General features: G+C 41.3%; 1 protein-coding gene and 1 pseudogene across 5 annotated transcripts in view; both read right to left on the minus strand.

Moving 5' to 3' along the window:
• TMCC3 (transmembrane and coiled-coil domain family 3) overlaps positions 1 to 15,382 on the minus strand; it is a 439,356-nt gene that overhangs the window by 16,903 nt on the left and 407,071 nt on the right. The window lies entirely within an intron of this gene.
• Positions 5,875 to 5,974, minus strand: LOC132373811 (U6 spliceosomal RNA; annotated as a pseudogene).

The raw sequence follows: 15,382 nt of genomic DNA on the forward strand, positions 1-15,382 counted from the left end.
CACTGAATCATCTCTGCTCCAACCCAAGCCTCCAGCACCATTACCCCCGGGAGCTCACCTTCCTCACTGGGATGCCAGGCACATCTCGGTCGTTACCAGTGCTGCTCAAACACATGGCTCAAGCTTCAAGAGAGGGCTGTCCCCCATGACATTTCATGTGTGCCCCCTAAAGCTCCAGAGAGACATGAACAAAAAGGGCAGCATAGCCAAGCAGAGGCACACCACCCAAACCAAGAGAACTGGAAAGGGGAATGCAGGTTCCTGTGGACACCGGGAGGGCGTGGACTGAGGCAGGAGAGCCTGGGGCTCTGGGGTCACAGAGTGGCCAGAAGGTGCAGGGGCCGAGAGATCAGAACCAGGGGACAGATAATAACCAGCTGCTTAGTCCCGAGGCCAGATAACAACCACCTGCTTAGTCCCAAGGCCAGATATGGTAAACTTTTGCCTAAAGAAAAGCTGCTTGAGCTCGGTCATATAAGGAAAGGGTCAGGTCCTTCAAACCGGCGGTCACTGCCCAGGCAACAGGTATTTCAGAGCACAGACGAGAGCAATGTTACAGACAGGCCCACAAAGGAGCTACAGGTTCAGGATCCAAAGGCTTTTGCAGGTTTTTGTGGCCTAAGTGTCCGAGCCAACACAGCTGACATTCTGTACTCTTACTCATTTCAGCTGAAATCTAACTTTAGGTGTAGCATCAAGGCTGTTCCTCTGGTGTGCCAGCCAGATGTGCTAGGCTTTGCTGGGGTAACAATCAAAGTCAAAATCCCAGGGGCTTGGGGCTTCCCTGGTGGCGCAGTGGTTGAGAATCTGCCTGCCAATGCAGGGGACACGGGTTCGAGCCCTGGTCTGGGAAGATCCCACCTGCCGCGGAGCAACTAGGCCCGTGAGCCACAATTACTGAGCCTGCGCGTCTGGAGCCTGTGCTCCGCAACAAGAAAGGCCGCGATAGAGAGGCCCGCGCACCGCGATGAAGAGCGGCCCCCGCTCGCCGCAACTGGAGAAAGCCCTTGCACAGAAACGAAGACCCAACACAGCCAAAAATAAATAAATAATTATTTTTTTTAAAAAAAAGAGCAATGGCCAAGAGAAACTGTCCTCCCAGACATTTAAAAAAAAAAAATAATAATATCCCAGGGGCTTAAAAAAAGGGAATGGCTTATCTCTCACTCATGCTAACAAGCCTGCTGCTAGTAGGCTGAGGGACCCAGGCTGTGACGGAGCCCCTACCATCAGGAATGCTGTTGGTGGCCATGGCAGGGGCAGGGAACTTGGTGAATCGTCCACTGGTTCCTAAAGATTTCCCCAGAAGGGACTCCTGGGCTTCCTGAATTCACTGCACTGGCCCTACCTAACTTCAATCCTACCACATGCCCGGGAGGAAAAATATCCTGTTAGTGGCACGTGCTACATCCTATTGGCTAAAAAATCTGAGACAGGTTCTACTATTATTACCATTTTACAAATGAGAAAACTAGATGCAGAGAAGCTAAGTTAACTGCCTAGTAAACAACAGAGATAGGACTGAAATCCAGGCCGTCTGTCTCCAGAGCATGCGTCCCTGACAATAATGACCGAGTACTTTTATTATGAGTCAGGCATTATGCTAAATATTTTTTATGTATTCACATATTCTTCACACCAGCCCTATTTTATGAGAAAAGCAAGGCTCATAAAGAATATGTATGTTTCTTGAAATCCACAGAAAATAACAGCTTAGCTGGGGCTCCACTCAGTTTATATGAAATATGCAAGACTCTGCGAGATCTGTACAAGCCACCAACCCAGTGAGAACCCATTCTGCAGTGTCCCTCACATGGTCATCCAGACTTCTGTGGGCACTCCGGGTTCGGTCCAGACTCAACCCTCAGGCTGAGCTTGAAATCTTCATCCACGCGACGACTTCCTACCATGGTCCTGGTGTTGCCACCTGGAGCCACACCCGTCTGGGGTTTGGCACGGCCTGTAAAGTCCATTCCTCTTCATCCATGCTCTAAAAGGCAAACACTGACTGAGCCAAAATAATTTTATATGAGGATAAAAAAGCTATTGCTTTTATCAGAATCATGCCCATGCATTTACAATCACAAAGAGAAGAAGGAGAAGAAGAAAAATGGTAGAAATCAGAAAAGCAAGTAAGATAAGGGGCCTATAAAGAAGATGCTGGGGCCTCACAGGTGAAGAGTTGATATCTAGACATATACAGGAACAGGCGCTCAACAGATAAGCCATGGATTTGCCTGGAGAGAAGGGAAGACACCCTTCCCTAGGCTGGGTGACAGAGCTGAGAAAACAAGGCACTGCTCAGCATGGCCCTGAAGGGGGGACCTTTGTATGTTCTATCAGAAGAATGTGAGCTTTATATCACTTTCTTTTTTTTTTTTTTAATGTATTTATTATTTTTGGCCGCGTTAGGTCTTCATTGCTGAGCGCGGGCTCTCTCTAATGGCGGTGAGCGGGGTCTATGCTTCGTTGCCGTGCACGGGCTTCTCATTGCGGTGGCTTCTCTTGTTGCGGAGCACGGGTTCTAGGCGCGCGGGCTCAGTAGTTGTGGCTCGCGGGCTCCAGAGCGCAGGCTCAGTAGTTGTGGAACACAGGCTTAGTTGCTTCGCGGCATGTGGGATCTTCCCGGACCAGGGCTTGAACTTGTGTCCCCTGCACTGGTAGGTGGATTCTTAACCGTTGTGCCACCAGGGAAGTCCCTATATCACTTTCTTACTGGTAATATACATGATGCTACCAAGCCATCTTCCCTCTTGCTACACTGTGGTCACCTGATACACACTTGCAAAATGTCTAGCCTCTATGTGAATACGGAACCCAGGGAAGCCAGCCCATTCACGGGACCCTAGCATCAAACATTTGGTTTTCTTGCTAATTGAGCCAATCTGTACTGGAAAAATAACTCTGAAGGCTCCATAAGCATCCTTATCAAGATGTAATTACTCCATTCATGTGGATACCTATACAGAATATTCAAGACCTATATTTGAGAAGAAAGCTACTTCTCCACACTACATGCTCAAAATGAAAAATCCAAAAGACCTTCATGTGATATCCAAAAGGATATGTTATTAGTAAAGTGTCTTAGTACAATATTTGTTCTAATTTGTTTAGACAAAGAACACTTCCTTTCGTAGTTCAATTCTGACAATGGCACATTCTGTTCACGGTGTACAGAACAGGAATTGAGTCACTAGTTTTACCATAAAGGTTTTATTTCTCCCCACCTCTTCCTCTCGGTATCACTGAAAAAAGAACATCTGTAGCATCAAAAGTTCTCTTTCTTGACTGCAGGTAAAGTAAACCTGGAATCAAGGATCATTTGGAACCGGGGCTGGAATACATGTACTTTTGAAAGCCCAATCCTTTATCCACAGATACTGCTAATTAACAGTGTAAGGGAGATTAGGCAAAGTGTTCAGGGTTCTCAAAAACAAATTCTTCAAATATCTCAAGCACTTACAAACACTTGATACTGTAATTAGAAAGAATTATCTTCTCATTTAGCCTCTACCAGGCAACAGTGGTAGGTAACCTACTCTGAGTTACATACACTAGGAAAAATACCTATTTCTTCAAAAGAGCTTTCAATTAATGCAAACTAGTCCCTTACCTGGCAAAGATTTACTGTGTACTTTATAATCTATACAAGAATTAAATTAAAGGAGGGGGGAGGCCAGATTAAAAAAGACTGTGCCTTGAAGAGCAGAAGTGGAAGGGTATGGTAATGAAAACCCGTCTACACTGAGAACCACCGGCAGCTAAAGGACAGCCACAGCCCCGAGGGAGGGAGCGGTGGGGGCTGTGAGGAGACACGAGCAAAGGGTGCTGCTGAGAAGAGGAAGGACTCTCTGGGAACCCCGGGTACCTCGAAAACAGGCAAGTTGAGGGACGGGAAGTGAGCCCCTAACGCCGGCCCCTCACCTCTACCAAGAACTCCGCCTTCCTGACAGAAGGGGTCACAGCGCCTTCTTGCGGGGAGACGCGGGATGGTGAGTTCTAAAGAAGGGGAAACAGGAAGCCCCAAACTTAGGACTAAACCAGAATAAGCGTCATTGAGGCTTTTACTTCCTATACTCAGAACAAACCAAGGGAAGGGGTGGGTGAGAACCCCTGGGCACTAACCTAACAGCTTCGGAGGGGTTCTGGGATCCGTCACCACCGCGGTTATTCCCCGTCCGTTCCTAGCAGCGTCTGTCAGCAAAACCTTCCCGGGAAAGGGACCTGAGCACTTGCTTTGAGGGCTAAGGGAGAAGTGGGACGTTCTGCTCCAGGAGAAGCACCTCCAGGAACTGAGGGAGCAGAGGCAGCTCTAAGGGGGAAAAAATGGTTCCCAAGGCCCTGAGCCAGTGGGCAGAGCAGAATGGCCGGAAAGGCAGCCTGCGGGCAGAAGGTCTGCCTCCCCCCCAGGGCTGAGGCCTAACCTTCTCCTTTTCCTATAGCATTTATTCACCGCCTCCCCTACCCCCGAAACATGGAGGGTGAGTGTTCTTGGCAGGGACATGTGCTTAAGCTAAGCTTCTGAGCGATAACTACAAATCCAGCCCTGTCCTGCTGTCTTTCGGCATCTCCAATCTGAACAAGGTGTTTGAAGGACACGTATCGCCCTCTTAGATACACAATGATGGATAACTTCGTATGAGTGGCAGTCACCTGCAACAGAAGTTACTTTCAGAGGTGGAAGAATCCTTGGAGATCTCACTTGGCCTAATGCCTGCTTTTAAAAGAAGCAGCCTGAATACGTACCGGAGTAACTTTTCATTTCAACCTATGCTCTGTTCATTATAGGTGCCCTATTAAAAGGGAAGGCAATTTGTCTACTAAAGTATAGCTTCTTGGATCAATACATAAAGTGGATATAATAGTAAATATGATAAGGGTGTCTATCAGATACCAATAATCATGTTTCCCTTTTTGCTGTGGATACTAGGAAGTTCAGAACCAAACTGAGAGTAACTGTTAGACTTGGCGATGAGCCTATTTGCTTTGCCTTCCTTGTTTAGAACTTTTGGGTTTTATTGCTACTCTACCTATATTTTCCATGTGCCTATCATAACCTGATTCTCATTGGAAAGAGGTAGGTGAACTTTAATCTAAAGATGCTAGGTATGTCATGCTGCCTGGAGATGAAACTAGACTCACTCCCAAATGTAACTGGGGGAATATGGTCAAACACACTGAGCTTATAAGTTGGCACAGCTCCTTCCATCCTCCTTTCCCAGGGCACCCAGAAAAAGTAGGGTCACAACTTGGTCCATGTCCTTTGAAAAGATACTATATTAAGACTGAGCCAGAAAATAGCATTTGGTACTCAGGCCCTAAAGCACATTCCCTAAGCAAACCTAAGCCTCATAATTGAACTATTCCCTGCAGGCCAGGGGTTTAATTTGTTTTTGGTACTATAACAAATACTGGGGTAGGGGCATATGTACTGGATGATCTGTAGTATAGAATTCTGTTTTAAATGGATCAGAACACTACTAGACATCACACAGGGCTTAGAAATAACATCGTTAAGTTTTGAGGGAGCAAAGGAAAACTGATCTATATTAATTTCTTTCCCTTTTGCAATACTGAAGTGATTTCCCTTGAGCAATTTTATTTTTTTCTAATGTAAGCCAGCAGCATTATCACCAAATAGCAATTGGAAATAAAAAGCTGCTTTTAGTTCTACCAAAATTATAAACAGTATTACAGTTTTAACAGTATTTAAAGAAAAAAACTTTAATGTCCATGAAAAATACATTCAATATTTATTAGTATGGAAAAACAACCTTACTTTGAAGCCATGCTGGACCTTCAAATGAGACAATCAATATAACAACTCTGATTTCTTTGGGCTGAATAAAATTATCTTTTTATTTTTTATATTTTTAAAATACGGAACGCTTCATGAATTTGCGTATCATCCTGGCGCAGGGGCCATGCTAATCTTCTCTGTTATCGTTCCAATATGTGCTGCCGAAGCGAGCACAAAAATTATCTTTTTAAAAGATAAAACAGACCATGTCCTGTTCCTTCTCAAAAATCTTTTAAGTTCCCTAAAGTGTGAAATCCTTAGCGAAGAATTTAAAATGCTCTTGATCAGGGTCGTGTGTCTTACCCTATACCAGCAGACTCATCCGCAGTGCTACTGTGAGCACATCTACACACCAGCACCAGAGTACCAATGCAGCGTGATACACGCTCTCCTTTAATCCCCGCAGCTCCATGAAGTAGGAGCCATTAGCTTCGCTTTATAGATTTGGAAGTGAGAAGCCATCAAATAAGTCATGGTTACAGCTAATAAGACACAGAACCAAGATTTGTCCCAAGCTCTAAAGCTTTTAACCTTCACTGCATTCCATGAGTCCAATAAACCCCTGAATGCTTCACGCACTTTCCTAAATCTCCGCGTTAAGTACCTGCTAGTTCCTCGCCCTGGCCTTCCATACCTCCATCCCCAGGTACCTTCCAAGGACCAACCCAAACACTGTCTCTTCCACAAAGCCTCCCCCATTCCCATGCCCAGCTTCCTTTATACTCTCCCCCAAATCTTCATGTTCCCCTTTTACAGTACTTCTTCTCTAGGTCTGGTAAGCATTTGTGTAACATTTGTTCCCCCACTGTCTTGAAGTCTGGAGGGGAGGGAATGTCTCCTAAGCCACCTGTGTCCTGCCCCACACTCCTTCCTCAAAAGGACCTTGTTATCTGTTGCGTGAATCAATGGTTGACACAGCCAACTGGGGCAGCCAGTTGTCCTACATGTTTAACATCCTCTCAGCTGCTTGCAAAGAGATCAAGAAGAACCTACAGCTGAGGTGGTGCTGGACTGCTTTCAAGACAGACTGGACTTTGGACTGTTAATTAATGGCTTTGATTCATGCAAGAGATCAAATATTCAGGAGACTAATGTGTCTCACGGCTCTTAGCTGCTCCAAGCAGAATACAGGCAACCAATTATCAAACGACAGATACTAAGACCCACAATGTACAGAACATGCAGGTGTACTCCCTTCCTAAGTGACATTTCCGCTGCGGTTACCATCCTAACTGTTGCAGAGAACTAGGTGCCTGCTCCTTCTAACACATCCATTGAGTTTGAACTCAATCCATTATTTGTGGTAGCATATAAGGAAGCAGTCTTGTATTGCATTAAACGAAAAACTTTAAAAAATAATTTATCCAATACACCAGCAAGATTGTCAAGGGTACAGATGACCCTTGAACAACATGGGTTTGAATTGCACAGGTCCACTTACACACAGATTGTTTTTCAATCAATACTACGGCACTACACAATCTGTGGCTGAATCTGCGGAAGCTGGGGCCGACTACGGGACTTGAGCATCCAAGGATTTTGGTATTCAAGGCGGGTCCTGGAACCAGTGCCCCAGGGATACCAAGGGACGAGTATAGCTCCTTGTCCCTTAGGAAATCACAATTCAATAGAACAGGAACACAAAAATAAAGGAGCCCTTTTATCCTCTAAAGTCTAAGAAGGCAATGACTTGTTTAAGGCCAAAAGCAGGCCTCAAGAAGAATGGTCCAAAAGAGGACAGGATCTTGGCAAGATAGTTCAAATTTATTTTAAAAAGAGAAGCTACTAGTTACTAAGGACTTATTAAGTATCGTATAATTTTCTAAATGCTTCACATACATTATTTTATTTTTCCTTTTAAGAATCTGAGATTACAACAATTATTCTCGTTTCCAGATGGAAAAAGTAAGGGACTTATCTGAAGTCATAAAGCTAGCATGTAGAAGAGCTGTGATTCCACCTGGCTCGAAGGGCTGGGCTTTCATAATATTTCCAACCTCTACTGAGAGCCTACTGCATATACCAGACCCTTTCCTAGACATGAACATGTTTTCCATAACCCTTACAACCCCTAAAATTTCCTTTACTTAAATCACTGTGCTACCGTTAAATATTACAAAGTATAAAGTATGCATGGTAGAGAAACCAGAAGGGAGAAAGAATACTAACAGACGGCTTTGGACAGTTCTTGGTGCTACAAGGCAATTACTGGAGATATTCCAAATTTGACATTTAATAAGTAAGACGAAACACTAGCTTAAATCCCAGGATATCTTGTATAATAAAAAATGTAGGTTGCTTCTGTTTTAACCATTTTAAAAATGATTCTCAATGCCAGGGGAACATGCCAGTTTACACATCAACTCCCTCTTCTGGCTACAGCTCCAGTGGATACTGTAATCATTAGAGGCTCTGCTACCAGGATGCAGATAAGAGGAGGCTTCCTTCTCCCACAGCTACAGCAGTTCACAAGCGCCAAAGAGTCATGTTTCAGAGAGACAATAGTCCTCTAGGAACTTATTGTTTTGTAATCTGGGAGGAAGGAAACTGAAAGAAATGAATTGAATTGTGGATTGTGATTTTTAAGATAAACACTATACCATGACCCTTCTTAGAATCCAAGTCTGTATTTGGGTTGACTGTATTTCCAAACAGAGGCAACAGCCTTCTAGGGCCACTCACAATACTTGCAGCAACTAGCCAGCTCAGACTCACAGGAAAAGCCCTGATTCCAAAGCCGTGTGTCCTAAACAGAGCTTAACTGTGGCACAGTGGTAGCCTAAGTTAGTGGTTTAAAAGCACAGATTTAGAGCCAGACTATGCAGGTTCAAATCCCAGCTCTGCCATGTTAATTGTATCACCCTGGTCAAGTAGTTACTTACTCTATGACTCAGTTTCCTCATCTGTGAAGTGGGGGCAGGTGTCAACTTCACAGGGTGACTGTGAGGATGAAATGAATTAATATTTATGAAGTGCTTGGAACAGGGCCTTGTACAGAATAAGTGCTGTAAGTGTAAGCTATCGTTTATGAAACACAACACACCAATAGGTGGGAACTTCAGAAAAGTCCAGAGCCAAGAACAATGGTGCTGCTGTTGTCATGATTAAGCTCTTCCAGTAGAAGCTGAGCACTGCCACCCCATGGAATCTGCTTGTGTGTGCATCTGCATCTTGCCGCAGAGGGGGAGGAGAAAAGACGAGCAGGATCTCACACTCACGCTAGGAAGTGCCTTAAGGATCAAGTTTCAATGAACCTCAACAGCAAAGCTAATACTTCTTAAAAATGCCCACCAACCCAAAAGCAGACGACCTAGTATTCGAGTGATTGAATCTAACTTTTAAAAAGAGACAGTACCTCTAATGACTAAAATTTTAAATCTCAATATCTGGTCCTTAATTTTTAAATAAGTGTCATTAGTCTTCTATGTTGCTATTTTCAGTAAAACCAGAACTCTAAATTAAGACCCTAAAGACAGATGTCTAACATTTCCTATCTCTAAGTCTTTAAGCAAAACAAGGGGAAATTGTATTAGAAAAGCTTATCTAATGATCATAACTTGCTACTTTCTCTAAAAAGCCTCCTAAATTATTTCTTGAGAGTATTATGTCATGGAAGCTTGTCTTTATACATAAAGTGTGAGATTTTTTTCCAATCAGGCTATAGTTAATCCCATGACCTTATCTATCAATGGCTTCATTCTCTAATTTTACCAGGTTCTCTCTCCTGCATCCCTTATTCAAGCTGCCACCAAATTCTGTTATTTCTTTGTCTAGCAATTTCTCTCTAGATTGACACTTCCTTGCTATTTCCGGGTCCATCTACCTGAATCCAGCCCCCAACTCCCTACCTCACATATACAAAGGGCAATGGTTTAATCGGGTTTCATTGCTTTCAACATTTTACTTCTATCTATCTAGTCCATAGCGAATCATTACGCTCATCTTCTAAACTTCCATTTACATCATGTTACAAAATGCTCAAGATGTACGGTTCTTCTTTTTAATAAAGGAATTGGGTTCTTCCTCCTGTTGGTACTTTATCTGAGTAATTTTTCCCATTCCAGTTCTCCAGTGTCTTCCTCCTTTCTTCCAACCTCCACCAGACAGATCCCAGCACTGTAGAACACAATACATTTCTGTACTTTTTTTTTTAACCTCAGTAGTTACATCATTCCCTTTGGACACAACATTTCCAAGGCCTCTCTGTCTTATCCAAATCCTACCATTCCTTCAAAATCTCTTTCTTGAGGCTCATGTCACTTCCTATCCTTCCTGATCCATTTTGGCTCTTATTTATACTGTTGAGTGGGTCCCTACTTGTTTTATCTTCCTTGTTGGCTTTTTAGATTACTAGAAGTATTCATTTTTTAGACACCACACAATACTCAGCACAGAACTAGCAGTATCACTGGGTAGCAAATACTTATTATAACCAACTTTCCTATGCTATAAAGCAGTATATTCCCAATTCTGAATGAGACCCATAGTAAGAAATACATATGTACCACTACATACATACATATGTGCACATGTATACACACATACATAACTGAAACACAAGTTTTATGAAACATTTATCTTTATACATGCAACAGTATTTTAAAAAAACATGGTTGGTTAGCTCATTTTTTAGACAACTGCGTATTAGGAAATTACAATTAATTTTGTTAGGCATGTTAATTTTATTATATAGAAAAAGTCCTTATTTTTAGATACATATCAGAAAAGATATGCCCTGATGTCTGTATGTAACATACACACACACAGACACAAAGCAAATGTGAAAATGTTTGTTGAATCTGGGTAACACAGATGGGTATTTGCTGTACTCTTCCTTCTGCCTTTCCATCTAAAAATATAAAATGATAGTTGCTATTCATTAAATCTATTTCATAACCAACTAATGGGTTTCAACTGTTTGAAAAACAGTGCTTTATAATTAAGAAAAAAGATAAGCCACTTGTTTCTATGTTTACTGATTATATTTAAGGAGGCTCTAATATTCTGAAGAATGTTACAGTAAGGGATTTAATCTTCCATTGCTATGAGTCCACTAATCTCTTCTTTAATATCCTTTCTATGGAACTTTCTATGAATCACTACTACCTTAGCAGAAAGGTGTAAGATTAAGGACTACTTTTTTACTTACGGAGATCACAGAATCAGAATTTACCCTAAGACTTCTCATCCTAAAAATCATCTTTGTGGTTTTCATTGAGGCTTTAAAAGAACAACATCTGGGAATGGCAAAAGTTCAAGACAATGCATTGAAACTGAAAACATCATAATAAACATGCACACTGGTTAAAACGTTCCCCTTCCTTCTCCTTTAAGCACTGGTTCTAATAAAAGAATAAGTTCCACAAACAGAGTCAGTAACACCTCAATTTAACTGACACAAAGAGGGAAGTACAATATTATAGATGAATGAAAGAAATTTCCAGATAACTGAAATTCTTACCATTTATGGGCCAACGTATTAAGTCTTGCTGATTACTGATTTCTAAATTACTAGCTTCCCAAGACTGCTTTCCTGTTAACTGGGATCATCCATATGACCAAGTCTGAATTGTGACACAGCATCTTGACCTCAGGAAGAAACCTGGTCTAGATCCACACGGGACCTGGGGTCTAGTTAACCCTCCAGTCTTAGGTCCCTCATTTGAGAAAATGAAGTGGCTGAACTCTGCAACCTCTAAGCCTTTGCAGCTCTTCTTCTCGACAGTTTTATCGCTACTAGGTCTGTAAAGCTGGCAGCCCTCAGCACATAGCAATTAACACACATTGAATATTTACACTTCAGTATAATGAAACTTATTCACCAAAACGAAAATGAAGCAAAAAGCAGTTAAAAATAATATGCAGCAAGTAAAAAGAATGAACAATTATTAACACACAACATAAGTGAATCTCAATAATGTCATTCTTAATGAAAGAAACTACGTACCCAAAAGGACATGCTCTATGATTCCAAGGATAGGGAGGTCAGAACTGGTTACACTTGTGGGGAAGCAGGGGAAGGGAGAATGATCTGCCAGAAGGTGGCACAAGGGAGTGCTGGGTGCGGACAACACTGACACAGGGGACAGATACATGGTGCAACACAGGTAAAAATCATCCAACTGTACATTTAAGATGTATGCATGTTACTACAAGTTATTCCACAAAATAGTTTAAAAAAAAAAGTAAATAAAATACAAAAAAATCATAGAAAATGAAAATTCAGGAGCTGTCGAAACTATTTTATCTTTACAGTACCTATAACATGTAAGTACTCAATAAATGCATGTTGATTAACATACAGAATTGTTCAATTCTAGCAGGAAAAGAACTTTAATTTCAATGGTGTGTCAATTCATATTGCGTTTTGTCAGCTCTTTAACATATTTAAAGTTTCGGAAATTTTCATGATACTCTAATAAATATTTGTCTTCAGTACCAGAATATAGAAGAGCAAATGTACAAAATACAGAAAAAGAGCAGAAATCTGTATGGTATTCTAGCAAGGCACTAATATCTATGGTGTAACTCAATACATCAGATTTAGACACAAAAATATTTAATCTTACATTCTGCAAAAGGCAGCAAAATCCTAAATACCATGTTGACGCAGATTGAAAATGACCTGGTTCATTTAATAATAGTTATTTAGAAAGCCAATGTTTCTCAAAGAGGCTGAATTTAACTAAAAGCACACAAAGTACAACTAAGGCTTACTCACTGACTTAGACCAAATTGTTTTTATGACAGTTAAAGGAACTGATTAATTTAGGTTCCAAGCCAGGCCCCCTAAGATACAGAACTGACACTTAAAAAATGTTTTTCTGGGCATTTTTTGTGAGTGAGGCAGTATGCTAAAAGTACTGGAGTCAGAAAGATGAATATGCTAAACTCTAGCCTAGGAGTTCTTGGGCTGGGAGACATACAGAACTATACAACTGTAGAAAAATGTAACATGGACTACAGGAAACAAAGAAGTGGAAATAAGTAAGGCTTCAGTGAGGCACCTTCTAAGAAGATGATATTTGACGTGGCCTTAGAAGAGGAGGCTCAAAAATCAGCCAAGAGAGCCTAGCAAGGAACACAGTGTATCCACAGAGGCAAACAGTAGAATATTTAGGAAACTAAAAAAGTTTCTTCGGGTGTCTAGAATTTAGAGCTAAATGGGTCATCCTAAGTCAGGGTTTGATTGAGGGCTGGGGCAAAAAAGAGGTACAGGGCAAGTATTTCTAAAGGGAGGAGGCATGAAACTCTGAAGAATACAGACAGCCTGTGGCAGGCTCTATGTAAACCATGCTAGACTTGACACTTTATCATGCAGGCAAGGAGAAATTTTTTTAATCATAAAGATAAAATATTGAGAAATAGAGAAGTTGAAATAGCAAAATGAGTAGGGGGAAAATCACCCATAACCTCCCTTAAATATAGACACTGCTTAGATTCTTATTTATTTTTTAAAAACACAGAACCATGACTATACTGTACATATAGGGATTTCAGACTTGGTTCATGTACTGTGCATAGTCACATAAGGATTTATTAATGAATTTGGAAGACTTCATCATTATGTGCCTGTACACTCACACTGCACTGCACAGCAACACTAAGTGGGTCTCTGTCTGGGATGCAGGGATCAGGTCACCAGATCTACTGTTAAAAAAATCATGTGAAGTTAAGGACAGCTGAATTCTCACCTGAAATAACAGTATCCATCACATGATGGAAAATCAGACATTTTGCCTCAGAAATACATGATTGATGATTTATTCCATCTCTGCTCATCTGAAATGTTAAACTAATTATCACAGTGCCTGGTGCTTTTTATTAGAAGGGTCTGATAGATGACAAAGGGCAAAATTTTTACCTAGGATGAAAGAAAAGGCAAGAATTATAAAACGACTCCCCTGAAGCATACACTTTTTTTGGTCTTTTATTTACGGATTGAAAAAAGAAATCCTTCAACATATGCATGCTGCAAATCATATTCTCCTCCCTGTAAGCCACAGTTACAGAAAACAACTCAAGATCCTTCTGACTGTAGGAAAGCACCACAGTACACCTAATCTACACTGTATATCTATTATGACTCAAATTCTGTAGGAAAAATATTTAAAAATCCAAATTAGATTTGTAAAAGGGAAAAAAAAAAAAAAAAAAGCCTGTGAAGGATAGAAGGTAGTTTGGGAAAGCTTCAATGACAGATGCTTTTTTTCTCTCTTTACTGGGAACTGTAGACAAATCATGGGCCTGTACCTGGCTTAGTGCCCTAACTTCCCAACGAGACTGCAAAAACTCTCAGACAGGACACCTGCTCTGAGCTTATTACAGAACTGCCTTGTGCAGAATTACCATTGGAAAACATTAACTTTGTGCCCAAATGGAAGAGTGCCTACTTCCCTAAGATATATGAATGGTGGGGTTTTCTTTTGCCTTACATTGGGAAAGCTGATGCACTAATAAGACTCCAAGGGCTGCTAACTACCCACTAATATTCCAGTGTGGTACACTTTATTAATTTGACTCAGTCCATCTACCTTATTCAGCATTCCAAAATGTTAGAGAACCATCTGTTCAAGATTCACCAACTGAGAACACTATGAAACCTCATTCAGCACAAGACGTTACTCTGCATTTGATGAACTGAAACTTCTTTGATTTCTATACTTGATGATGCCTGTGATGTCATTCATTACTTTAGATATTTATTTGACTGATGTTTTATTAATAAGGCCACTGTAAATTTATCTGTAAGGACCTGTGTCAGAGAAAATTTTGCTCAACTGCTTTTCATACTAGGTTAACACGCAGTCAACAATTACTGAACGTATACTTCATATTACAGGGCTGACTCAAAGTGTTCAATCATATCTAATCAGAGGCAAGGGTATGTTTATTTTATTAAGTATCACATCCTTCAAAGAAACCAAATTTTATATATAAACAGTGGGAAAGTGACCAACATAATTAGGCAAGAATTAAATGACAAGCAGAGTTGGGCATTATCATTTATTTACCATTAATATAGCATCTTTCATCGAAAATTTCAATAAATCTTGCCAAATGTTCTTGCCCCAACCTAGGATATGATTATCTGGAAGTGTTCTAAGTCAGTTCTGAATTTCACACTGAACAACTGACAGGCATTCAGGTTTTTGAGGCTCACTGTTAAGTCTTTCCTCCCCCTTGGCTCACACATCACTAAGTTCTCTTTCTTTTTTGATGTTCTAACACCTAACCCTTCCTTTCTTTCCAACATCTGATACCTGCTCGGTTCAGGTCTTCTATACTGCACATCTGGACTCCTGTAACCATCTCTTAACTCATCTCACTGTCTCCAGGCTGCCCTCCCGTCAATGGTCACCACAGTTGTCTATAGGATGAGGTCCAAATTCCATTAGTTGAAAAGTCAAGGTCTTCCATGTCTTGACCCAATCCTGTCTCTCTCCAGATTTTGTACACACACCTTCTTACCTAGACCAAATGACCTGATCCAGTGATTTCTGACCAGATCAAGAACAATATGCCCAGATCACTTCTACTAACTCACTTTACCTTTGTTCATGCGCACCCCCCAACATGCAG

The sequence above is a fragment of the Balaenoptera ricei genome, chromosome 10 (assembly GCF_028023285.1).
Source record: "Balaenoptera ricei isolate mBalRic1 chromosome 10, mBalRic1.hap2, whole genome shotgun sequence".
Classification (NCBI taxonomy): Eukaryota; Metazoa; Chordata; class Mammalia; order Artiodactyla; family Balaenopteridae; genus Balaenoptera; species Balaenoptera ricei.